Raw genomic sequence first — 27207 nt, 5'->3', positions numbered from 1 at the left:
AGACTGGAGCAGCCAGCAGAGGACACTGCTATGCTGTGTCTTTATACTCACCATCATTACTTCACTATCCCGAGTCCATTTTACATTACGAACATTCAATGTCGTCTTGGTAAGCAACTCCAGTCTATACATTCATTGATTCACGATGGCGGAAACAGGAAATGTTTGTTTCCTTGGACTGTCGGCGTTCAGCGGTGAAAACTAATTTTTATCTGCTGGGGATTTGCGTGCTATTAAGTGTATCATCTGCGACATGTTCGTAGTTGTCACGGGGAAAGGTCCGATGGATACCTTTATTTGTGAAAAATATAATTGAACTTGATGCAGCTAAAGTAAGGATTATTACTCTTCATGAAGAAGTAAAACATTTGACCAAGCACCTTGAACGGAATAAGGATTCTTTGAGACTATTGCCATCTTTAAATGCTTCCTATCAAAACATCCAAGAGAATCATAATGGGACCTTCCTCGACTATGATACATTTCCTCCATTGCACCCCTATGCTAGCTTGAACCAGAAAATGGCTGCTCATTGTTCGACTCCAGGTGAGTGTGAATGGAAGCGTATTGGAACCAGAAAGAAGAAGAATCGTTCGAGGCGCGCCTGCCTTCTTCCCTTCTTCCCCCGTGTCCGGATTTAAGACTCTCAAATCGCTTTGAGCCCCTGTCCCCGCTTTCTTCTGCCGGGGACTTAGATGTTCCCTACATGGCGTTGGATGCCCCTTCAGCTACCTCTCCCTGTCCTAGTCAAGCAACTGCCTGGGCAAGGCCTGGACCACTTGCTATGCAGCCTTTGGTTATCAATAATAGGTTGGTAGGTAATGATCCGGCTTTTATTGACACCAGGTAATTTCGAAGCCTGACAAGGTTTGAAATGCATGCACCTAAATGTTCGCAGCCTTTGGACAAAAATGGACGACATCAAGATCTGGGCTTCCCAGGCGGATCCAGATATTTTTTATTTTATCAGAAACATGGTTCTCTTAGAAAATTGTGGATTCTGAGGTTACTACTGATGGTTTTAAAGTTTTCAGGGCTGATAGCAACAACACACCATTTTATCTATACAAAAAGTAACCTTTCTGTGTCTCTCTTAAAGGGTTTGTCCAGTCCTAAACAATTTATATTTATAGCTTTAATAAGTCTTCAACTAGGTTATAGTTCTAAAGTAACTGTTCTGGGAGTCTACCGCCATTCCTCCACTAAGAAAGGTTTGTTAACTAGTCTCACTGATTTAATAGCTTCCTTTTCTACTTCTGAGATGTTTGTCGTCAGTGGCTTTAACCTGTCCTGGGGAACCCAAGACAGACTGTTTAAAGGATTTTTGTAATAACCTAAACCTCACTCAGTTGATTACTAAACCCACACATCCAAATCTGAGGGATTCTACTAAATCAACAAGAATTTACCTTATGTTTACAAATACTCCAGAGAAATGTGTAGCTAGTGGTGTTTTCTCCTTGGATATTAATGATCACTGGCCTATTGTTTGTATTAGAGATGTTAGGACTCATAGGGCAAAAACCATGCATTATTACAAGGAGAAATTTGTAACATTTTACTGAACAAGCTTTTTTACATCATCTCTACCATTATGATCTTAATGGTATCTTAGCGCTCTCTCTCTCTCCCTCTCTCTCTGCCTCTTTCTCTCTCTGCCTCTATCTGTTTTCTTTCTCATTTGGGCAAACATTATTCCTCTCTTTATCTCTCACTCTTTCTCTGTTTTCTTTCTCATTTCATTGCTCATGACAACAGCGAGCATGGAGAGGGAGCTAAGCAGAGTGACAAGACAATTGGCAGCACACTTGTGTGTGTTTGTCTGCCTGTTTGTGTATGTGTATAATCCTGTGTGTGTGTGTGTGTGTGTCTAGACTACATATAAATCATATTTAGTGTCTGCCTCTGTCTGTAAGATCCAGTGGATGTGTTTGAGGCTGAGAGACTGAGAGATGGACTGCTGTGGTCCCTGCTGTGGCCTGGCAATCTGTTCCTACTTTTGACAGCACTATATGTCTCTCTCTTGCTCTCTCTGCTGTGGCAGGAGAAACCCGCCCAAGGTGACCAGAGCTTAGCCCTGCAATCCATCTTTCTCGCTCTCTCTCTCTCTTCTTGTCTGGCTCACCTCCCTGCCCCCCAGACATATCTCCCCAGGAGTTACACAGCTGGCCTCCCACTAGCTTCAACACCATTCATCTTTCATAACTTTATCTGCCAATTCCAGCAGCAGGCAGAGCAAGAGAGAGAGGGCAGAGAGATAAAGAGAGATAGGGGGTAGAGAGAGAGGGCAGAGAGAGAGAGACAGGGAGATAGGGGGCATAGAGAGGGAGAGACTTTGCAGAGACAGAGAAAGGTCAAAGAAGAGCGAGAGAACAAGAGTGGGAGAGTGAGGGAAAGAAGGGGTAGATAGCTGGAGACTGACAGAGAAAGGGATGGCTGGAGGAGTAGTAGAAAGATGAGGAGATACAGTGCCTTCAGAAAGTTTTCATACCCCTTGATATATTCCACATTTTGTTGTTAGAGCCTGAATTCAAAATGGATGAAATAAAATAAAAATCACCCATCTACACACAAAATCCCATAGCGACAACGTGAAACATGTTTTGAAACATGTTTGCTAATTTATTGAAAATGAAATACAGAAATATCTAATTTATCACACCCCTGAGTAAATACAGTTAAAGTCAGAAGTTTACATACACCTTAGCCAAATACATTTACTCAGTTTTTAACAATTCCTGGCATTTCATCCTAGTAAACATTCCCTGTCTTAGGTCAGTTAGGATCACCACTTTATTTTAAGAATGTGAAATGTCAGAATAATAGTAGAGAGAATGATTTTATTTCTTTCATCACATTCCCAGTGCGTCAGATGTTTACATACACTCAATTAGTATTTGGTAGCATTGTTTAACTTGGGTCAAACGTTTCGAGTAGCCTTCCACAAGCTTCCCACAATAAGTTGGGTGAATGTTGGGCCATTCCTCCTCACAGAGCTGGTGTAACTGAGTCAGGTTTGTAGGCCTCAATGCTCGCACACGCTTTTTCAGTTCTGCCCGCAAATTTTCTATAGGATTGAGGTCAGGGCTTTGTGATGGCCACTCCAATACCTTGACTTTGTTGTCCTTAAGCCATTTTGCCACAACTTTGGAAGTATGCTTGGGGTCATTGTCCATTTGGAAGACCCATTTGCGACCAAGCTTTAACTTCCTGACTGATGTCTTGAGATGTTGCTTCAATATATCCACATAATTTTCGTTCCTCATGATGCCATCTACTTTGTGAAGTGCACCAGTCCAGGGGCAATAAAGTCCTAGACCACTCTTATTCTACCCACAAGCAAGCATACAAGGCCCTGCCTTGTCCGCCATTTGGCTGCGGGGCCCGACAATATTCCAGAGCGCATTCACATCACTGACAATCTGAAATGGTCCACTCCACACAGACAGTGTGAACAGCGCCTCTTCAACGTCAGGGGGCTGAAGAAATTCGGCTTGGCTCCTAAGACCCTCAAACTTTTACAAATGCAAAATTGAGAGCATCCTGTCGGGCTGTATCAACGCCTGGTATGGCAACTGCACTGCCCGCAACCGCACGGCTCTCGAGAGGGTACCCTGACTGCACTCAAGGACAGCTACAGCACCCAATGTCACAGAATGGTCAAAAAGCTCATCAACCACCTGAGCCACGGCCTGCTCACCCCGCTATCATCCAGAAGGTGAGGTCAGTACAGCTGCATCAAAGCTGGGCCCGTGAGACTGAAAAACAGCTTCTATCTCAAGACCATCAGACTGTTAAATAGCCATCACTAGCTGGCCTCTATCCAGTACCCTGACCTGAACTTAGTCACTGTCATTAGCTGGCTACCACCCGGTTACTCAACCCTGCACCTTAGAGGCTGCTGCCCTATGTACAGTGCATTCGGAAAGTATTCAGACCCCTTCCTTTTCCCCCCATTTTGTTACGTTACACCCTTATTCTAAAATGTATTCAATTATTTGTTTTCCCTCATCAATCTACACACAATACCCCATAATCAAAGCGAAAACAGGTTTTAGAAATTTTTGCAAATGTATTAAATATAAAAACATACCTTATTTACGTAAGTATTCAGACCCTTTGCTATGAGACTCGAAATTGAGCTCAGGTGCATCTTGTTTCCATTGATCATCCTTGAGATGTTTTTACAACTTATTTGGAGTCCACCTGTGGTAAATTCAATTGATTGGGCATGATTTGGAAAGGCACACGCCTATATATGTAAAGGTTGACAGTGCATTGCAGAGCAAAAACCAAGCCGTGAGGTCGAAGGAATTGTCCATAGAGCTCCGAGACAGGATTGTGTCAAGGCACAGATCTGGGCAGTTCACCCAGAACATTGTTTTGAGAACTGAAAGGGGTGTCTCAGTTTCAAGGTCTCAGCATGGAGAGAAGACGCTTTGTGAGGTATTGGTCGGTTACATGCATGAACCAAAAGTTAATGATGAATTAATTATGAATAATGTAAATCATGCAAATATAACTTGTCTGTGTTTGCAGTTTATAAGAGAACTAATGGGACTGCCCCAACGGAACCCCCGACTGACGTGTACTATCGTGCATTAAATTTGCTGGAACTTCTCCGGCTTCCTGATAATAAAAAATTATTGACTTCAGGTGTCCCTGGTGGTAATTTCCACAACAGTCACTCTGACAGAGCTCCAGAGTTCCTATGTGGAGATGGGAGAACCTTCCAAAAGGACAGCCATCTCTGCAGCAATCCACCAATCAGGCCTTTATGGTAGATTGACCAGACGGAAGCCACTCCTCGGGAAAAGGCACATGACAGCCCACATGGAGTTGCCAAAAGGCACCTAAAGGACTCTCAGACCATGAGAAACAAGATTCTCTAGTATGATGAAACCACGATTGAACACTTTGGCCTGAATGCCAAGAATCACATCTGGAGGAAACCTGGCACCTTCAATACGGTGAAGCATGGTGGTGGCAGCAGCGTCATGCTGTGGAGATGTTTTTCAGCGGCAAGGACTGGGAGACTAGCCAGGGTCAAGGGAAAGATGAACAGAGCAAAGTACAGAGAGATCCATGATGAAAACCTGCTCAAGAGCCCTCAGGACCTCAGACTGGAGTGAAGGTTTACCTTCCAACAGGACAACAACCCTAAGCACACAGCCACCCGATCAAACATCTCTGAAGAGGCCAGAAGATAGCTGTGCAGCAACGCTCCCCATCCAACCTGACAGAGCTTGAGAAGATCTGCAGAGAAGAACGGGAGAAACTCCCCAAATACAGGTGTGCCAAGCTTGTAGCCTCATACCCAAGAAGACTCAAGGCTGTAATCGCTGCCAAAGGTGCTTCAACAAAATACTGAGAAAAGGGTTTGAATATTTTTGTTAACGTGATTTAATTTTTTATAAATTAACATTTTCTAAAAACCTGTTATTACTTTGTCATTATGGGGTATTGTGTGTAGACTGATGAGGGAAAAAATGTCATGAATTTTAGAATAAGGCTGTAACCTAACAAAATGTGGGAAAAGTCAACGGATCTGAATACTTTCCGAAGACAATGTATATACAGTACCAGTCAAAAGTTTGGACACACCTACTCATTCCAGGGTTTTTCTTTATTTGTACTATTTTCTACATTGTAGAATAATAGTGAAGACATCAAAACTATGAAATAACACATATGGAATCATGTAGTAACCAAAATAGTGTTAAACAAATCAAAATATATTTTGTATTTGAGATTCTTCAAAGTAGCCCCCCTTTGCCTTGATGACAGCTTTGCACACTCTTGGCATTCTCTCAACGAGCTTCACCTGGAATGCTTTTCCAACAGTCTTGAAGGAGTTCCACATATGCTGAGCACAGTCTTGAAGAAGGCGCGTCAGTGCCTCTTCCCTCTCAGGAGGTTGAAAAAGTTTGGCCAGGCCCTGAAATCCTCAAAAAATTATATGGCTGTACCACTGATCGGACACACACATACAAGCTGCTGCTAGGCTGTTTCTTAAATCCTGATGCCTAGTCACCTTACCCCTATACATACAGTTGAGGCCTGAAGTTTACATACACTTAGCTCGGAGTCATCAAAACTCGTTTTTCAACCAATCCACAAATTTCTTGTTAACAATCTATATTTTTGGCAAGTCGGTTAGGACATCTACTTTGTGCATGACACAAGTAATACATTTTTTCCTTTAACGAGTCAAGCGAGCCCGACACGAACGATATACTGCATTCTCGGGAACAGGCCCAGATCCCTGTGATTTGCGTGAAGAGGAGGCGGAGAAAAAAGGCGCTGAGGGCGGGCTGCCTTCTGAGAATTTGTAGGCGATCGAATACACCCCCACTTCCTTCCATTCTGCAAGCAAACGTGCAATCTTTGGACAATAAAATAGATGACCTACGCGGAAGATTAAACTACCAACGGGACATTCAAAACTAATATCTTATGCTTCACAGAGTCGTGGCTGAACGACGACACTATCAACATACAGCTGGCTGGTTATACGCTGCACTGGCAGGATAGAACAGTGGCGTCTGGTAAGACAAGGGGCGGTGGACTATATACTTTTGTAAATAACAGCAGGTGCACGATATCTGAGGAAGTCTAGAGCTATTGTTCCTCGCCTGAGGTAGAGTATCTCGTGATATGCTGTAGACCACACAACCAAAAGTGGTCAGATGAGGCAGATGCTAAGCTACAGGACTGTTTTATGAGCACAGACTGGAATATGTTCCAGGATTCCTCCGATGGCATTGAGGAGTACACCACATCAGCCATTGGCTTCATCAATAAGTACATCGATGACGTCATCTCCACAGTGACCGTACGTACATACCCCTACCAGAAGCCTTGGATTACAGGCAACATCCGCACTGAGCTAAAGGCTAGAGCTGCCAATTTCAAGGAGCGGGACTCTAACCCCGAAGCTTATAAGAAATCCCACTATGCCCTCTGACGAACCATCAAACAAGCAAAGCGTCAATACAGGACTAAGATTGAATCCTACTACACCGGCTCTGACGCTCGTCGGATGTGGCAGGGCTTGCAGACCATTACAGACTACAAAGGGAAGCACAGCCGAAAGCTACCCAGTGACACGAGCCTACCAGACGAGCTAAACTACTTCTGTGCTTAACTTCTCTAGGGTAGGGGGCAGCATTCGGAATTTTGGATGAAAAGCATGCCCAAATTAAACTGCCTGCTTCTCGGGCCCAGAAGATATGATATGCATATAACTGGTAGATTTGGATAGAAAACACTCTAACGTTTCCAAAACCGTTAAAATAGTGTCTGTGAGTATAACAGAACTGATTTGGCAGGCAAAAACCTGAGAAAAATCCATTCGGGAAGTCGTTTTTTTTTTTTTTTTTAGTTTTCTATTCAATGCCATTACAGTATCGATTGACTTAGGACTCAAATTGCAGTTCCTATGCCTTCCATTAGATGTCAACAGTCTTTAGAAATTGTTTCAGGCTTGTATTCTGAAAAATGAGGACGTAAGAGCAGTCTGAATGAGTGGACCCTAAAGTTTCACAGAGCTTTTTCATGCGCGCGACCGAGAGAGTGCCTTTCTTGTTTACCTTTTATATTGATGACGTTATTGTCCGGTTGAAATATTATCGATTATTTAGGCTAAAAACAACCTGAGGATCGTTTGACATGTTTCTATGAACTTTACGGATACAATTTAGATTTTTTTGTCTGCCTGTTTTGACTGCGTTTGAGCCTGTGGATTACTGAAGAAAACGCGCGAACAAAACTGAGGTTTTTGGATATAAAGAGACTTTATCGAACAAAAGGAACATTTATTGAGTAAATTAATGTCTGCTGAGTGCAACCATATGAAGATCATCAAAGGTAAGGGATTCATTTTATCTCTATTTCTGACTTGTGTAACTCTTCTACTTGGCTGGTTACTGTTTGTAATGATTTGTCTGCTGGGCTATGTTCTCAAATAATCGTACGGTATGCTTTCGCCGTAAAGCATTTTTTAAATCTGACACCGTGGTTGGATTCACAAGAAGTTAATCTTTAAACCTATGTAAAATCTTTAAACCTATGTAAAATTTTTCAGAAAACAAAACAAGTTTTGTTTTCTGAATTTTTATAATGAATATTTCTGTATTTGAATTTGGCGCCCAGCAGTTTCACTGGCTGTTGAAGAGGTGGGACGCTAACGTCTCACGTACCCAAGAGAGGTTAACCTCTTGACACTAGGGGGGCGCCATTTCGACTTTGTAAAAATTCGTTCCCAAATTAAACTGCCTCGTACTCAATTCTTGCTCGTACAATATGCATATTATTATTACTATTGGATAGAAAACACTCTCTAGTTTCTAAAACCGTTTGAATTATTTCTCTGAGTGAAACAGAACTCATTCTGCAGCACATTTCCTGTCAGGGAGTGAGATTTCAGAAATCGAGGTCCCTGTTCTGAGGTCAGTTTATAAGTCCCCATGTAAGCCATCGGGCTACATGCACTGCATACGCCTTCCTCTAGATGTCAGTAAGCGGGGAGAATTTGAATGGAGTGGATTGCGCAATCTGGGGCCCTATATAAGACCGTGGAACGGAAGTACCGTTCTTTTCAACGGGGCGCTTGGCGCATCAGGGACATCACAATGGCCTCCTGCAAAGCTTTCGTTTTAGCAGTTCTGTATCTCCGGTCATGTTTTTATTCGTTATAGTTGTTAAAGACATCATAAGGTAGTTAATTTAAACCGACTTATAGCAGTTTATATCAGTTTATTGCGATTTTCTGGGATTTCTTTGTCATGCGCTTTCACGAGTTGGACACCTCTCCAGTGGGTGGCTATCGTTAGCTGCTATTTCGACAGGAGAAGAGGACATCTTTCAACCAAAAGACGATTGTTCTGGAGAAAGGACACCTTGCCCAAGATTCTGATGGAAGCTCAGCAAATAGTAAGCAGTCTTTATGCTGTTAATTCGTATTTATGTTGACAAATGTCAAATAATAATTCCGCCATGAATTTCAGTGCGGTCTCGCTTTAGCGCACGCTGTATTGCGCAGTAACGTTAATTTTAAAAATATAACACAGCGATTGCATTAAGAACTAATTTATCTTTCATTTGCTGTCCAATCTGTATTTTTTAGTCAAGTTTATGAATAGTTTTCGATTAGATTAGGTGCCTCTCCAAGATGGCGCCGGACAGATTGCTTGAAGTTTTGGCCACTAATCACATTGTATAACCACGATTTGTGCCGCTAAATATGCACATTTTTGAACAAACTCTATATGCATTGTGTAATATGATGTTATAGGACTGTCATCTGAAGAATTCTGAGAAGGTTAGTGAAAAAATTAATATATTTTGGTGGTTTATACGTTATCGCTATGTTTGGCTTGAATCAATGCTGTTGTGATGTTTGCTATTGTGGTAAGCTAATATAACGCTATATTGTGTTTTCGCTGTAAAACACTTAGAAAATCTGAAATATTGTCTGGATTCACAAGATCTGTGTCTTTCATTTGCTGTACGCTGTGTATTTTTAAGAAATGTTTTATGATGAGTAATTAGGTAATACACGATGGTCTCTGTAGTTATTCTAGTCGCTTTGGTGAGAGTTGTGATGGTGGCTGCAATGGTAAACTATGATTTATACCTGAAATATGCACATTTTTCTAACAAAACATATGCTATACAATAAATATGTTATCAGACTGTCATCTGATGAAGTTGTTTCTTGGTTAGTGGCTATTTATATATTTATTTGGTCGAATTTGTGATAGCTACTGATGGAGTAAAAAACTGGTGGAGTAAAAAAAGTGGTGTCTTTTGCTAACGTGGTTAGCTAATAGATTTACATATTGTGTCTTCCCTGTAAAACATTTTAAAAATCAGAAATGATGGCTGGATTCACAAGATGTGTATCTTTCATCTGGTGTCTTGGACTTGTGATTTAATGATATTTAGATGCTAGTATTTACTTGTGACGCTATGCTAGGCTATGCTAGTCAGCTTTTTTACTGATGGGGGTGCTCCCGGATCCGGGTTTGGGAGGAATTAGAGGTTAATTCAAGGCAAATAACACTAAAACATGAATGAGAGCACCAGTTGTTCCGGAAAACTGTGTGATCACGCTCTCCGCAGCCAATGTGAGTAAGATCTTTAAACAGGTCAACATTCACAAGGCCGCAGGGCCAGACGGATTACCAGGACGTGTACTGCGAGCATGTGCTGACCAACTGGCAAGTGTCTTCACTGACATTTTCAAACTCTCCCTGTCTGAGTCTATAATACCAACATGTTTTAAGCAGACCACCATAATGTCTGTGCCCAAGAACACTAAGGTAACCTGCCTAAATGACTACCGACCCGTAGCACTCACGGCTGTAGCCATGAAGTGCTTTGAAAGGCTGGTCATGGCTCATATCAACACCATTATCCCAGAAACCTTGGCCCACTCCAATTTGCATACCGCCCCAAAAGATCCACAGATGATGCAATCTTTATTACACTCCACACTGCCCTTTCCCACCTGGACAAAAATAGCACCTATGTGAGAATGCTATTCATTGACTACAGCTCAGCGTTCAACACCATACTGCCCTGAAAGCGCATCCCTAAGCTAAGGACCCTGGGACTAAACACCTCCCTCTTCATCTGGATGCTGGACTTCCTGACGGGCCGCCCCCCAGGTGGTAAGGGTAGGTAACAAAACATCTGCCACGCTGATCCTCAACACAGGGGCCCGTCAGGGGTGCGTTCTCAGTCCCGTCCTGTATTCCCTGTTCACTCATGACTGCATGGCAAGGCACGACTCCAACACCAACATTAAGTTTGCCGATGACACAACAGTGGTAGGCCTGATCACCGACAACGATGAGACAGCCTATAGGGAGGAGGGCAGAGACCTGGCCGTGTGGTGCCAGGACAACAACCTCTCCCTCAACATGATCAAGACAAAATAGATGATTGTGGACAACAGGAAAAAGAGGACAGAGCACGCCCCCATTCTCATCGACGGGGCAGCAGTGGAGCAGGTGGAGAGCTTCAAGTTCCTTGGTGTCCACATCACCAACAAACTAACATGGTCCAAACACACCAAGACAGTCATGAGGAGGGCACAACAAAACCTATTCCCTCTCAGGAGACTGAAAAGATTTGGCATTGGTCCTCAGATCCTCAAAAGGTTCTATAGCTGCACCATCGAGAGCATCCTGACTGGTTGCATCACTGCGTGGTATGGCAACTGCTCGGCCTCCAACCGCAAGGCACTACAGAGGGTAGTGCGACCGGCCCAGTACATCACTGGGGCCAAGCTTCCTGCCATCCAGGACCTGTATACCAAGCGGTGTCAGAGGAAGGCCCTTAAAATTGTCAAAGACTCCAGCCACCCTAGTCATAGACTGTTCTCTCTGCTACCGCATGGCAAGCGGTACCGGAGCACCAAGTCTAGGTTCAAGAGGCTTCTAAATAGCTTCTACCCCCCAAGCCATAAGACTCCTGAACACCTAATCAAATGGGTATCCAGAATATTTGCATTGCCCCCCCCCCCCCCCCCCCCATTTACACCGCTGCTACTCTCTGTTGTTATCGTCTATGCTTAGTCACTTTAATAACTCTACCTTCATGTACATATTATCTCAACTAACCGGTGCCCCCACACATTGACTCTGTACCAAAATCCGCCTGTATTTGGTCTCGCTTTTGTTATTTTACTGCTGCTCTTTAATTACTTCTTACTTTTATTTATTATTCTTATCCGTATTTTTTTAAACTGCATTGTTGGTTAGGGGCTCGTAAGTAACCATTTCACTGTAAGTTCTACACCTGTTGTATTCAGCACATGTTATAAAAAACATTTGATTTGAAACCCTTTGTAAAAGTGGTCAAATGGCGTGTGTTCATTATCATACAGCTTACCTTGTGACCTCGTCGTCTCCCAATATGCTCTTGGGGATGGGTGAGTAGCGTCTGGGCGTGGCGGGGGTATGGGGCTGGCTAAGGTAGTTGGACGGGCTGATATGGTTGTCCTTGTGCGGGGAATATGCTAAAGAAAAAATACACACACAACGGGCCTCAGTGTGTAGATAGCAAGTTAGCATTAACGGCTAATGCTATGATAAACTGTAATAAAATACTGCTTAGTGAGGGAGGAGCTAGGCTACACTAGGCTAATAGCTCACTTTCTACTTGAGCCTTCCCTGGTGTAGACAGAGAGGCAGATCAGGTAACTATAAAACACATGGCTGGCAGGGGTAGGTAATCTTAAATGAACACAACCTTCAATAATGGCACAAGCACCAGAACAGAACTTTCAATAACGTTGTCCAGGTAAAATATGGGAGTGTTCTGCCTTAGGCAACAATGCAAAACTGAAGTGAGCTACTAAAAAAATAAGGGATCATATCTGATAATATAATCATAGGTATATTAACTAAAAGCAATGCTTGTAGTTTATTGAAGTGTGAAAAGTGACCAATATCTATGATAAAGGTGTTTATAGGTGACAGGTTTGCAAAAGCCTATTTGAACGTGACCTGAACAGTGATTAAACCAATGTTTTCCACCAATGTCACATTTCCCATTATGATTGGTCAAAGTCAAACTACAACCTCATCAGTCCAGTACTGTGAGACAGGAGGCATGGTTTTAAGTGAATAATACCAACGCTCTGCTCTGCCCTGCCATCCTTGTCGGTTGATATCGCTATGTAGGCTACGATCAAACCACAACTGGTCATTGACTGATTTCAGTTCTTAGTGTGTAGTGCAGACCGGGGAACATCCATGGTAGTATATTCAGCGATAGTTAAATAGACAGCCATGCACACTGCTTTGATGGGAACCTCTCCCCCTTCATAAGCTTGGCTCACATTATACCTACTACTGTAAGCCCAATTCTGATGATCAGTAATTGGTCACGATATAGGCCTACTCCCTCACTGTGACTACTGGATTACTACTGTAGCTATGGGGGACAGCAGCCAGCAACAGCAGCCAGCCATGTGGTGTGTTCCACACCACATGGCTCCTTTCAAATAACCTGCTGTCTGTCTGTCACAGCTGCCCTGGGATGAGTGGAAAGATTGTGATCACCATGTGTGTGTGTGTGTGTACGCATATGTGTGTGTGTGCACTCACAGTTGGTGATGTCGGACGGAGCGAAGCTGTCGTTCATGAAGACACTGGTGGGCTTCGCCACTTTCAAGTAAACCACATCGGGCGTGTTTTTCAAGGCCTCCACGGCATCCTCGTGACTCACCTCCTCGAGACAAGCGCTGTTTACCTGGAAGAAGAGAGAGGTAGTCATTTGGCTTTTCAGTTCATTCAGCAGTTAGTTACATACAGGAGCTGACATAGCAGGCAAACAAGCTGGTATTTTTAACAAGCCACAACAAAACTTAATCTAAGTACTTTAAGGAATCAAATCAAGTTGTATTTGTCACATGCGCCGAATTCAACAGGTGTAGACTTTAGTGCTTGCTTATGAGCCCCCCCCCCCAAAAAAAAAATAGTAACACAAGAGGAATAAAATACACAAGAATGAAACTATATACAGGGAGTACCAGATAAATGTGCAGGGGTACGAGGTATTTGAGATAGATATGTACATAAAGCCAGGGTAAAGTGACTAGGCATCAAAATAGGCAATAAGAGTAAGAGTAAAGAACAGAGCAGCAGCAGCATATGATGTGTGTGTGTAGTGTATGTGAATGTGTGTGGGTTTTGTGTGAGTGTCAGTGTAGTGTGTGTAGTGTGTACAGTTGAAGTCGGAAGTTTACATACACTCAGGTTGGAGTCATTAAAACTCGTTTTTCAACCACTACACAAATTTCTTATTAAAAAACTATATTTTTGGCAAGTTGGTTAGGACATCTACTTTGTGCATGACAGAAGTAATTTTTCCAACAATTGTTTACAGACAGATTATTTGTCACGTTCCTGACCTGTTTTCCCTTGTTTTGTATTTATTTAGTTGGTCAGGGCATGAGTTGGGTGGGTTGTCTATGTGTGATTTTCTATGTTGGGATTTTGTGTTCGGCCTGGTATGATTCTCAATCAGAGGCAGCTGTCAATCGTTGTCCCTGATTGAGAATCATACTTAGGCAGCCTGGGTTTCACGTGTGTTTTGTGGGTGTTTGTCTACCGTGTTAGTGTTTTCACCACACGGTACTGTTTCGGTTTTCTGCACTTAGTTTATTGTTTTGTATTTCAGTGTTCAGTTTCGGTTTTAATAAATCATCATGAGCACGAACCACTCTGCATATTGGTCCGATCCTTCTCGCCTCTCCTCGTCCGATGAGGAGGACGAAATAGACAATCGTTACATTATTTGACTGTATCACAATTCCAGTGGGTCAGAAGTTTACATACACTAAGTTGACTGTGCCTTTAAACAGCTTGGGAAATTCCAGAAAATTATGTCATGGCTTTAGAAGCTTCTGATAGGCTAATTGACATCATTTGAGTCAATCGGCGGTGTACCTGTGGATGTATTTCAAGGCCTACCTTCAAACTAAGTGCCTCTTCGCTTGACATCATGGGAAAATCAAAAGAAATCAGCCAAGTCCTCAGAAAATAAATTGTAGACCTCCACAAGTCTGGTTCATCATTGGGAGCAATTTTCAAATGCCTGAAGGTACCAAGTTCATCTGTACAAACAATAGTACGCAAGTATAAATACCATGGGACCACGCAGACATCATACCGCTCAGGAAGGAGACACTTTCTGTCTCCTAGAGATCAACGTACTTTGATGTGAAAAGTGCAAATAAATACCAGAACAACAGCAAAGGACCTTGTGAAGATGCTGGAGGAAACCGGTACAAAAGATTCTATATCCACAGTAAAACGAGTCCTATATCGACATAACCTGAAAGGCAGCTCAGCAAGGAAGAAGCCACTGCTCCAAAATCGCCATAAAAAAGCCAGACTATGGTTTGCAACTGCACATGGGGACAAAGATTGTACTTTTTGGAGAAATGTCCTCTGGTCTGATGAAACAAAAATAGAACTGTTTGGCCATAATGACCATTGTTATTATTGGAGGAAAAAGGGGGAGGCTTGCAAGCCGAAGAACACCATCCCAACCGTGAAGCACGGGGGTGGCAGCATCATGTTGTGGGGGTGCTTTGCTGCAGGGGGGACTGGTGCACTTCACAAAATAGAGGGCTTCATGAGGCAGGAAAATTATGTGGATATATTAAAGCAACATCTCAAGACATTAGTCAGGAAGTTAAAGCTTGGTCACAAATGGGTCTTCCAAATGGACAATGACCCCAAGCATACTTCCAAAGTTGTGGCAAAATGGCTTAAGGACAACAAAGTCAAGGGATTGGAGTGGCCATCACAAAGCCCTGATCTCAATCCTATAGAAAATTGGTGGGCAGAACTGAAAAAGCGTGTGCGAGCAAGGAGGCCTACTAACCTGATTCAGTTACACCAGCTCTGTCAGGAGGAATGGGCCAAAATTCGCCCAACTTATTGTGGGAAGCTTGTGGAATGCTACCCGAAACGTTTGACCCAAGTTAAACAAATTAAAGGCAACGCTACCAAATACTAATTGAGTGTATGTAAACTTCTGACCCACTAGGAATGTGATGAAAGAAAAAAAAGCTGAAATAAATCATTCTCTCTACTATTATTCTGACATTTCACATTCTTAAAATAAAGTGGCGATCCTAACTGACCTAAGACAGGGAATTTTTATTAGGATTAAATGTCAGGAATTGTGAAAAACTGAGATTAAATGTATTTGGCTGAGGTGTAGGTAAACTTCAACTGTATATACACTGAGTGTAGAAAACATTAGGAACACCTTCTAATATTGAGTTGCACCCCCTTTTTCCCTCAGAACAGCCTCAATTCATTTTGCTATGGACTCCACAGGGATGCTGGCCCATGTTGACTCCAAAGCTTCTCATAGTTCTGTCAAGTTGGCTGGATGTCCATTGGGTGGTGGACCATTCTTCATACACGGTAAACTGTTGAGCATGAAAAACCCAGCAGTGTTGCAGTGCTTCACAGACTCAAACCGGTGCACCTGAAACATATCCAGTCCAAAGGCACTTAAATCTTTTGTCTTGCCTATTCACCCTTTGAATGGCACACATACACAAAACATTCTTCTTTAACCTGTCTCCTCCCCTTCATCTACACTGATTGAAGTGGATTTAACAAGTGGTCATCAATACGGAGTGTCCAGAGCATGGAGGCGCTACCAGGAGACAGGCCAGTACATTAGGAGACGTGGAGGAGGCCGTAGGAGGGCAACAACCCAGCAGCAGGACCGCTACCTCCGCCTTTGTGCAAGGAGGAGCACAGCCAGAGCCCTGCAAAATGACCTCCAGCAGGCCACAAATGTGCATGTGTCAGCATATGGTCTCACAAGGGCTCTGAGGATCTCCTGGTAGCGCCTCCATGCTCTGGACACTACGCTGACAGACACAGCAAACCTTCTTGCCACAGCTCGCATTGATGTGCCATCCTGGATGAGCTGCACTACCTGAGCCACTTGTGTGGGTTGTAGACTCCGTCTCATGCTACCACTAGAGTGAAAGCACCGCCAGCATTCAAAAGTGACCAAAACATCAGCCAGGAAGCATAGGAACTGAGAAGTGGTCTGTGGTCACCACCTGCAGAATCACTCCTTTATTGGGGGTGTCTTGCTAATTGCCTATAATTTCCACCTTTTGTCTATTCCATTTGCACAACAGCATGTGAAATTTATTGTCAATCAGTGTTGCTTCCTAAGTGGACAGTTTGATTTCACAGAAGTGTGATTGACTTGGAGTTACATTGTGTTGTTTAAGTGTTCCCTTTATTTTTTTGAGCAGTGTATATATATACACATTGATTCTTGAAGAATATAACTTAAGCCTCATGATCTTAGTTCAACTGTCACTCTCTAAGAGAACCCAAAATATAAGCTTGTTGTTCCGCAATGTTTGTAAACATCGTAAACAAACGCTGTATAGCCTCATGGTTATAACAGTAATTTTAATACCATGGATGGTCAGTCCTTGCATCCATAGCTCTGTCTATTATCTCCAGGCCCATCCCTCAGCTTTTTACCAAAACAGAAGAGGGGCGACCATTATGTTATTGTTTCATCTGTGGATTATCGAATCAATAATCCACAGATGAAACCACAGAGTGAAGGAAAAGCAGCCAACAAGTGGTCAGCATATGTGGGAACTCCTTCAAGACTGTTAGAAAAGCATTCCTCATGAAGCTGGTTGAGAGAATGCTAAGAGTGTGCAAAGCTGTCATCAAGGCAAAGGGTAGCTACTTTGAAGAATCTCAAATATAAAAAATATTTTGATATGTTTAACACTTTTTTTGGTTACATAATTCCATATGTGTTATTTCATAGTTTGATGTCTTCACTATTATTCTACAATGTAGAAAATAGTACAAACAAAGAAAAACCATGTAATGAGTACGTGTCTCCAAACTGTTGACTGGTACTGTATATAGAATAATGAGAATCGCTATACATATCATATCGGCACCTAAGTATCGTGAGAATATCATATAGTGAGGTCACTGGGAATTCCCAGCCCTAGAATCAACGTGGAAAACTGATTGGATTTGCAAAAAGTAATCAATGTAAAGGAATTTTGAAAATGTCTATGTTTTTCCCTCAACTTAATAAAAAATAATAATATGTCATTTAGCAGACACTTTTATCCAAAGCGACTTACAGTCATGTGTGCATTTTACATATTGGTGATCCCGGGAATCAAACCCACTATCCTGCCATTGCAACTGAACTACAGAGGACCACAACTTTAAACCTAAATCCAATGACATGGTTCATTTTTTGTTGTTGATTTCAGGTTGAATTCACGTTAGTTGACAACTCAATTAAATGTTATTCAAAACTAGACATTGAACTGACGTCTGTGCCCAGTGGGTACTGTCTTTCAGTAAGGAGAAGATGAAGTTACAGTACTATGTTAGGTCCTTACAGCCAATAGTTTGTCTCCTATTTGCAACCTCCCGTCTTTGTGTGCAGCCCCTCCCTCAATGATCTTGGTGACATAGATGCTGTTGTCGCCTGGAATGTGCTGGTTCCTCACTCCCCCCGCAATACTGAACCCTAGCCCTGGAGACAGAGGTAGGGAGGAAAAGAGTGAGAGAGAGAAAGGGAAAAGAGAAGGGTAGAGAGAGGGAGAGAGAGAAGGGGAGTGGGGGGAGTGTATTACAACAATAAAACCGTATTGAAACTATATTAATCCTCTCATGGGGGATCATTCAGAGAGTATCACCTGGAGCACAATGGCCACAGAGTGTCAACAACAAGCATCATAAAGTTATCCATCAACTCAACACATTTTAAGGTAGACTTATGTATAGGAAGTCACCCCGTGATGTACGATGATATCATATCACTGTGTCTAGCTTTAATCTCCCTTACCTTTAGGACCGTTTAATTGCTTTGAGGTCAATGGTTTTCTAAACTTTAGGACCTTTGACTAGTTTGAGCTCCATGGTTTTCTAACCTTTAGGACCTTTGACTAGTTTGAGCTCCATGGTTATCTTACCTTTAGGACCTTTGACTAGTTTGAGCTCCATGGTTTTCTAACCTTTAGGACCTTTGACTAGTTTGAGCTCCATGGTTATCTTACCTTTAGGACCTTTGACTAGCTTGAGCTCCATGGTTTTCTAACCTTTAGGACCTTTGACTAGTTTGAGCTCCATGGTTTTCTTACCTTTAGGACCTTTGACTAGTTTGAGCTCCATCATCTTCTCTGAGAGGGCTTTTCTCCTGCGGACGTAGAGCCTGACGATGCAGCCGGCCACTTTTAGGGCCTCCACGGCCTTACTGTGGGTCACATCCCTCACGTCTGCCTCGTTTACTCTCAAGATGCAGTCATTCACTCTGCAGGAAGTGTCAAACACACCAGTCATTAACTCTGCAGCCAGAGGAGTCAGATATAGGGGTGAAAGTAAGGCGGTATGGTCCTGTACAGCATCACGGCAAAATAAATAGGGGGGGGGGGGGGTATTCTGTACAGGTAAAACATGAGCCTATCACAATAATGAAAACAAAATGTCAAGAAAACTGTAGGCTATTACGCCATTATCTATCATTACCATATGGCAGAAGCATTAATTAATATATGAGTGAATAGACTTGAAAACGGGTGGTCGGCCTAGAGTATATCCTATGCTCCAAAATGCGATGTGGTTAGACGAGAACACTGAAATATGCCAAGGCAGAAATGAGTGCGGACAGCAGTGGAGGCATTGATTCTGGCCTAATGACAATCACCAAATGTAATTTCACTATTTGGAGGCTGGAAATATGTTGCGAGTGGATGAATGTATGCGGGTAGCCTAGTAAAGGAGCCATTTGAAGTGATTGTTTGACAGTCAGATGAAAACATCATGACTGATTGTGTTTATGCCACAATAAAGGTTAAATGACAAATCTTTATGACTAGGCCCACAGAAATGGTATTGAATTAATATGGATCCTGCCTAATATGCCTAATATGCCTAATATCCTGCCTAATATGGATCCTGATTCCAAGGCGGCATTTTCCGAGCTGAACTGACCAAGACGCACCTCCAACAACACATAACACCTCATATTATTCTGCCCAAAAACAATGATAACTTCTCTCACCCAGTGACATGAGGGCTATTTACAGTAGGTGAGTGTTGATGCCGCCCCATTATAAGCAGAGCCCACTTTGCCAAAGGCAGGGGTGCAAAGTATTTAGCTTATCCATGCCCAGCGCACCTCTCCAGGGTGCCGTGGGAGAGACTCAGCGCCGAGGCGCTCCACCACGCTCCATCAAATTAATATAGCCTACGGTAGAAAGAGTAGTAGCCTATGTGGTTTTCTGTAGCCCATAGATTCGAGACCAAATGTATTACAATTTCACGAGACACCTTTTCAATCATTAACTTATTATTGAGGAGAGAGAGCACAGGAGAAGACATCAGCTTTTGTGTGGCTGCGGCATAATCAAACAGACGTGGACAGCAAATGGTGCTGAAAGTAATTCATTTCAACAATTGTCTTCATTTTAATTCGACTTCACTAACAACAAGATGACTTTGTTGAAGCCTACTCTTTCCTACAAAAATAAGAGGTTGGTTTACCTGTTTGATGAACGCAATTATGCTATGCATATGTAACAGATGTGAAATGGCTATATAGTTAGCGGTGGTGCGCGCTAATAGCCTTTCAATCGGTGACGTCACTTGCTTTGAGATCTTGAAGTAGTGGTTCCCCTTGCTCTGCAAGGGCTGTGGCTTTTGTGGAGCGATGGGTAACGATGCTTCGTGGGTGACTGTTGTTGATGTGTGCAGAGGGTCCCTGGTTCGCGCCCGGGTCGGGGCGAGGGGACGGACTAAAGTTATACTGTTACATTGGTGCCGTGACCCGGATCACTGGTTGCAGCGGAAAAGGAGGAGGTCGAAAGGGGGGTGAATGTAACCGATGTGAAATGGCTAGCTAGTTAGCGGTGGTGCGCGCTAATAGCGTTTCAATCGGTGACGTCACTCGCTTTGAGACCTTGAAGTAGTGGTTCCCCTTGCTCTGCAAGGGCCGCGGCTTTTGTGGAGCGATGGGTAACGATGCTTCGTGGGTGACTGTTGTTGATGTGTGCAGAGGGTCCCTGGTTCGCGCCCGGGGCGAGGGAACGGACTAAAGTTATACTGTTACACATAGATTTTGTCGGTATAGCCAAATCCTCCAATACTGTCACCATGCACTCCTTAAATACCTCTGTATCTGGGAAGGGCTTGGTGTGTTCGTTTAAAAACAGGACTCAAATTGAGTGAGGGTATGCCATACCCTTTCTTAAAGAAAATGGCACAAAGGATACTTATTGTTAGCTTTATATTTATAAATCAATAAAAAGTATCCAGATAAAGCGTTCAATTCAAATCAAAATCAAATCAGATTGTATTTGTCACATGCGCCAAATACAAATACAAATACAAAAATACAAATTCACGGCACACCTTACCGTGAAATGCTTACTTACAAGCCCTTAACCAACAATGCAGTTCAAAGAGTTAAGAAAATATTTATTAAATCGTATTTATTTATTTTTCACCTTTATTGAACCAGGTAGGCCAGTTGAGAACAAGTTCTCATTTACAACTGCGACCTGGCCAAGATAAAGCAAAGCAGTGCGACAAAAACAACACAGAGTTACAGATGGGATTAACAAACGTACAGTCAATAACACAATATAAAACTCTGTATACAGTGTGTGCAAAATGAAGTAAGGAGGTAAAGCAATAAATAGGCCAATAGTGGCGAAGTAATTACAATTCAGCAATTTACACCGGAGTGATAGATGTGCAGATGAGGATGTGCAAGTAGAAATACTGGTGTGCAAAAGAACAGAAAAACTAAAACAAATATGGGGATGAGGTACTGTAGATAGTTGGTTGGATGGGCTATTTACAGATGGGCTGTGTACAGCTGCAGCGATCGGTAAGCTGCTCTGACAGCTGACTCTTAAAGTTAGTGAGGGAGATATAAGTCTCCAACTTCAGTGATTTTTGCAATTTGTTCCAGTCATTGGCAGCAGAGAACTGTAAGGAAAGTTGGCCAAAGCAGGTGTTGGCTTTGGGGATGACCAGAGAAATATACCTGCTGGAGCGCGTGCTATGGGTGGGTGTTGCTATGGTGGTCAGTGAGCTGAGATAAGGCGGAGCTTTACCTAGCAAAGACTTAGATGACCTGGAGCCAGTGGGTTTAGCAACAAATATGTAGTGAGGACCAGCCAACGAGAGTATACAGGTCGCAGTGGTGCGGTAGAAGAGAGAACAGTCTATGACTTGGGTAACTGGAGTCTTTGACAATTCTTTGGGCCTTCTCTGACACCGCCTAGTATATAAGTCCGGGATGGCAGGAAGCTTGGCCCCAGTTATTTACTGGGCCGTAAGCACTACCCTCTGTAGTGCCTTACGGTCGGATGCCGAGTAGTTTCCATACCGGGTGGTGATGGAACAGTTCAAGATGCTCTCGATGGTGCAGCTGTAGAACTTTTTGAGGATCTGGGGACCCAGGCCAAATCGTTTTAGTCTCCTGAGGGGGAAAAGGGGTTGTCGTGCCCTCTTCACGACTATCTTGGTGTGTTTTAGACCATGATAGTTTGTTGGTGATGTGGACACCAAGGAACTTGAAACTCTCGACTCACTCCACCGCAGCCCCATCGATGGTAATGGGCAGGTTAATGGGCACTTCTGTTGTTGGGTTAAGCAACGGACGAGTAGCCAGCAGTTGAAGCTTACAATTGGGTGAAAAGGTAACCTTTGAAATTGCCATGTTTAAATTCATAATATTTAATTATTTGCAAACAAGACACTTTGGTTTGACATTGGAGAAATATGCCTATTTCTCAGTCCATTCTTCCCTGAAAATTCTATTTTCATTATCCACCTTTCTAATGAGACTTTTTCTGAGAGACATTTTCTCTTGATTGCAAGCAGTTTTTCCCCATTCAGCGCACAAAGAAATATAAAAAACAAATTTAATAGAGACATTTGTAATTTTATCAGTGCAATCAGTGAAAATATGTTACGGACATTGAACTGACATTGACATTGACAACAACTGACATTGAGCTGACTAACCAGATGTGTTAAAAATGTTTTAGTTTGTAGCATAGGCATATGAATTGGGCTGCTATTATGTTCTGTTCATCCGACTATTAGAAGAAAAAAATGTTTTTGCCCAGGGCCAAACCATTCGCCGACCTCTGCTGTACACCTTTCTAGTTCAGCGTGGATAGGAGGGGGGTGGCAATGTTTTGTCTCGCATGGACGGCAGAACGTCCAGGGCCAGGCCTGTTATGCCAGTACATTTTTTGGGTGCATCCGCATGCACACATAGGAGGTCGCATACCAGGAATAAATTAATTCTACATTCACCCTTGGTCAGATACATCAGTCATTAACTCTGCAGGAAGAGTCAAATGCATAAATCTTTCACTCTGCAGCCAGGTTAGTCAAAAACATCAGTCATTCACTCTGCAGCCAGGAGAATCAAATACATTAGTCATTTACTCCACAGGGAGAATCAACAGGAGTCAGTTAACATGATTCACACCTTGGACCCATAAGCTGCAATGTGATTCAGTTCATAGGCTGAAATGCGATTGGGATCATGTAACCATACATACAGGTTGGTGTTACCAACCTGAGGCATCCGTCCTGAGCTGCAGCTCCTCCAGGGATGATCTTTGTGATGAAGATACTGGGGTCTTCTCCAATGTGGGGGTTATCTGTCCCCCCCGCAATACTGAAGCCCAACCCCGAGTTACCCTACATAGAGGGGCAGAAGAGAGAAACGGGTTTGGTTCAAATCAACTGTTACATGTCATAGGCAGAGTTCCTCTGTCCAGTGTCTGTGTTCTTTTGCCAATTTTAATATTTTATTTTTATTGGCCAGTCTGAGATATGGCTTTTTCTTTGCAGCTCTGCCTAGAAGACCAGCATCCCTTCACTGTTGACGTTGAGACTGGTGTTTTGCGGGTACTATTTAATGAAGCTGCCAGTTGAGGACTTGTGAGGCGTCTGTTTCTCAAACTAGACACTCTAATGTACTTGTCCTCTTGCTCAGTTGTGCACCGGGGCCTCCCACTCCTCTTTCTATTCTGGTTAGAGCCAGTTTGTGCTGTTCTGTGAAGGGAGTAGTACACAGCGTTGTATGAGATCTTCAGTTTCTTGACAATTTCTCACATGGAATAGACTTCATTTCTCAGAACAAGAATAGACTGATGAGTTTCAGAAGAAGAGTCTTTGTTTCTGGCCATTTTGAGCCTGTAATTCTGGCCATTTTGAACCTGTAATCGAACCCACAAATGCTGATGCTCCAGATATTCAACTACTCTAAAGAAGGCCAGTTTTATTGCTTCTTTAATCAGGACAACCCTTTTCAGCTGTGCTAACATAATTGCAAAAGGGTTGTCTAATGATCAATTAGCTTTTAAAAATGCTAAACTTGGATTAGCTAACACAACGTGCCACTGGAACAAAGGAGTGATGGTTGCTGATAATGGGCATCTGTACGTCTATGTAGTCAGCCGTTTCTAGCTACAATAGTCAATTATAACATTAACAATGTCTACACTGTATTTCTGATCAATTTTATGTTATTTTTATGGACCAAAAAAATTGCTTTTCTTTCAAAAACATGGACATTTCTAAGTGACCTCAAACTTTTGAACGGTACTGTATGTAAATGCACTGCAATGTTATAATGAAGTCATTCAAGTACAACATTGAGTATACTGTTCAGTTAATTTAAAATATAATTATAAAACATTTCTATTCCATCATTTGTATTTCATAATTTGATCTGAGGTATATACTGTAAGTATATATCTCCACGTCTACTTCAAATAATGAAAAATACAGGTTATATTACTTATACGGTATTATATTAAACTCCATAGCTAGGATCAGTAGCTTAGCTTAATCATGATGGGCCCGAGGTTCCCCAAAAAATTACGGGCCCCTATACCCCCCATATTTCCCTTAAAATGTAAATAATTGTGTTGGTAAGGCTGTGTGTTAATATTACTAAGCATTGTAACAGCAGAGCAGAACCTAATCTAAGGCACATTTGAAGCTGTTACCAGAGAAGCCGCAATATAGCCAATACATTCAGCACCATGGACAGCGGTCAGAAATAAACCCGATCAGCACCACGGAAAGCACAAAGCGGTCAAAAAAACACCCTATTTTATCTGCAAATAATAGGCAATAGCCTATATTATAAAACATACATATATAGATCAATCTCTTGACAGAAACACTGAAACACAGCTAATGACCCAGTACATGCTCGCTGAAGGTATGCACGGCGGCAAAACTGACATACCGGTATTTCAAATGGTCTTCACAGAGGCCTATAGCAAAAACACCAGAAAATCAATCAAGTGGAGCATTCAAACATATTGCTTAAATGGCAGCATGTATTTTAACAGTATATGATGCTTACTATTATTCTTATAGCCTAGTTAAACGTATAGGCTTTGATGACATTGAAATGGCTCAGCGGCCGCGCACCAGAACATGGTTTCCAAAGACATAGTCGTAGATTGACAAGCAATGTAAACTAATCTCAATAAAGCTTGATTTATATAGACTGTCTGGGTAGCCTGCCCTGTAAAAAACATAAGCTTACTCACTCATTTGATTGGCATTCGACAGATCTTGCTCTCTGCAAAGTCGTCGACTATGGCATTCAAATCCATGGTCCTGGCCTTGGTGTTTTCAATGGACAGAATGGCCAACCCACTCAGTCTCTCCTGTCCCATGCTGCTCCTCAGGTATGACTGAATTATTTTCAGTTTGGAAAAGGGACGCTCGGCACTGGCTACCGTTGCATGCAGTCATAAAAATGAGCATCGCTGTAACTACTTCCCCAAATGTAGCAGTGACCGAATTGTAATCCACAATGGTCATCTTGGCCAGGTCTCTCACTGTAGTGTGCTTTGCCATTTCCTTCTTAAAACAGGCCCTGCAAGAGAGTAATTGGCCAGGGAAGCTTGCCCCTTTGTATATTTTCTGTAATGTTCTGCCAGCCGGCTGGCTGTCTCGTAGAGCGCATCATCATCTGCGTTGGCCAGGGTAGTGGGGTGCATGGAGTCAAACAGACTCGATGTTGCTCGCAGACTTTTACATCTGTTGACAGCTGGTGGATAACGCTGTCAAGGTTTGCATTAAAGATGTTGACTCTAAAACTTCTCTCCCATCAGACAGTCGCTCGTCCTCGCATAGCTCATCAAAATTATGCATTGCCTTCCTTCTCCGAGTGTCTTCAAATGCGTTCTGAGCTCCCTATTTGTCGGCAAGGGTCTTTGCAGTGACTTTGGCCTCAAAATCCTGTCGGAATCCAGACAGGACCTCTATCATGTCCTTGAGAAGGCTGACTGCTCTGTGCAGGTCTGTGTCTTTGGCCAGTAGCATTTTGGAGATGACGTTTACATTTTCTAAAACCTTAGTCTAAAAAACATTTCTTTTTCAGTGCTGCTGCATCATCCCTCTCGTCCTTCTTGTGACGTAAAAGCACAATCTTGGTGAGGGCCTTCATTACGTCCACATATCTGTATCTCAGGGCGGTCATCATATCTAGATGACCAGCGGGTGGGACACAGTCGTTTTAGAGTTACACTTTCTTTTTCTGATGCAAAATAAAATGCACCACTCAACATTGACCGTCTCTTCATGCTATGCCCGAAGAAGGTGTATAACAGTTCAACAGTATCATAAAACTGTTTCATCTTTGGCACATTTTTGACAGTCGTTGAGAGCCAGGTTAAGATGGTGCGCTGCGCAATGCACATAAACAGCAAGCGGCTCTTTTTCTGATATTCTGGCCTGCACACCCGAATAGACCCCGCTCATGTTAGCAGCTCCATCATACGCCTGCTCTCGACATTTTGAAATATTCAGCACATTATCCTCTATGCTGCCCAGGATTTGATGTTGAAGTCTTCAGAAATCCCCAAAAACGACTCTGTGATGGTCAGATCTGTGGCGACATTATTTGCATCCCTTATCACTCTCACATAGCGATAAACTTGGCTTAACTGGTCTACTTTGGACACATCCGGTGTGGTGTCCATAATAATATAAAAAAATAGGGCTTCCTGCATCTCTTCCTGAATGTCACACTTCACTCGCTCGGCTAAAATATAAATCGTCTCATTTTGGATTTGAGGACTGAGATAGTTAACGGATCATGCGGGCGTTCTAAAAGTTATTTCAGAACTTGGTCGTAAAATGACAGCAGTTCAATTACACTGAGAAAATTCCCACTGTTGGACTGCCCCAGCTTTTCACGGTGCCCTCTGAAAGCCAAATTACATGATGCAAGTGTGAGATTAGCTATGCGCTCCAACACCTGTCGCTAGAAATTTGCTTCGTACACACGCCTCCCTCCATCTCTGCGTCAATAGTGCCATTGGGCTTCCATTGGTCATATACCAAACAGACACCCATGTGAATCTGGGATGTCTCGTGACATGCTATTTTGGATGTAAGATGGCGCCAATCTGTCACCCCATTCACCCACGCATCAGACAAGGGGCACTCCGATCTCCGAACAGCCAGCAAGGCTCACAATACTCGCAATCTAGCTTGGCCGAATAACATAGCAGTGTAGTAGTGTGTATTTGTGAACCGTTTCAGGAAACTAGGCCTATGTCGCAGGTCACTACGTAACACAAGAGCAATTTGA

General features: G+C 42.8%; 1 pseudogene; it reads right to left on the bottom strand.

Annotated features, from left to right (window-relative positions):
* The window catches only part of LOC120052132, a 192581-nt pseudogene that overhangs the window by 64084 nt on the left and 101290 nt on the right, over positions 1–27207 (bottom strand).

The sequence above is a fragment of the Salvelinus namaycush genome, chromosome 8 (assembly GCF_016432855.1).
Source record: "Salvelinus namaycush isolate Seneca chromosome 8, SaNama_1.0, whole genome shotgun sequence".
Lineage (NCBI taxonomy): Eukaryota > Metazoa > Chordata > Actinopteri > Salmoniformes > Salmonidae > Salvelinus > Salvelinus namaycush.
Note: the sequence above shows the minus strand (reverse complement) of the source record. Positions and strands in the feature narration are given on the sequence as shown.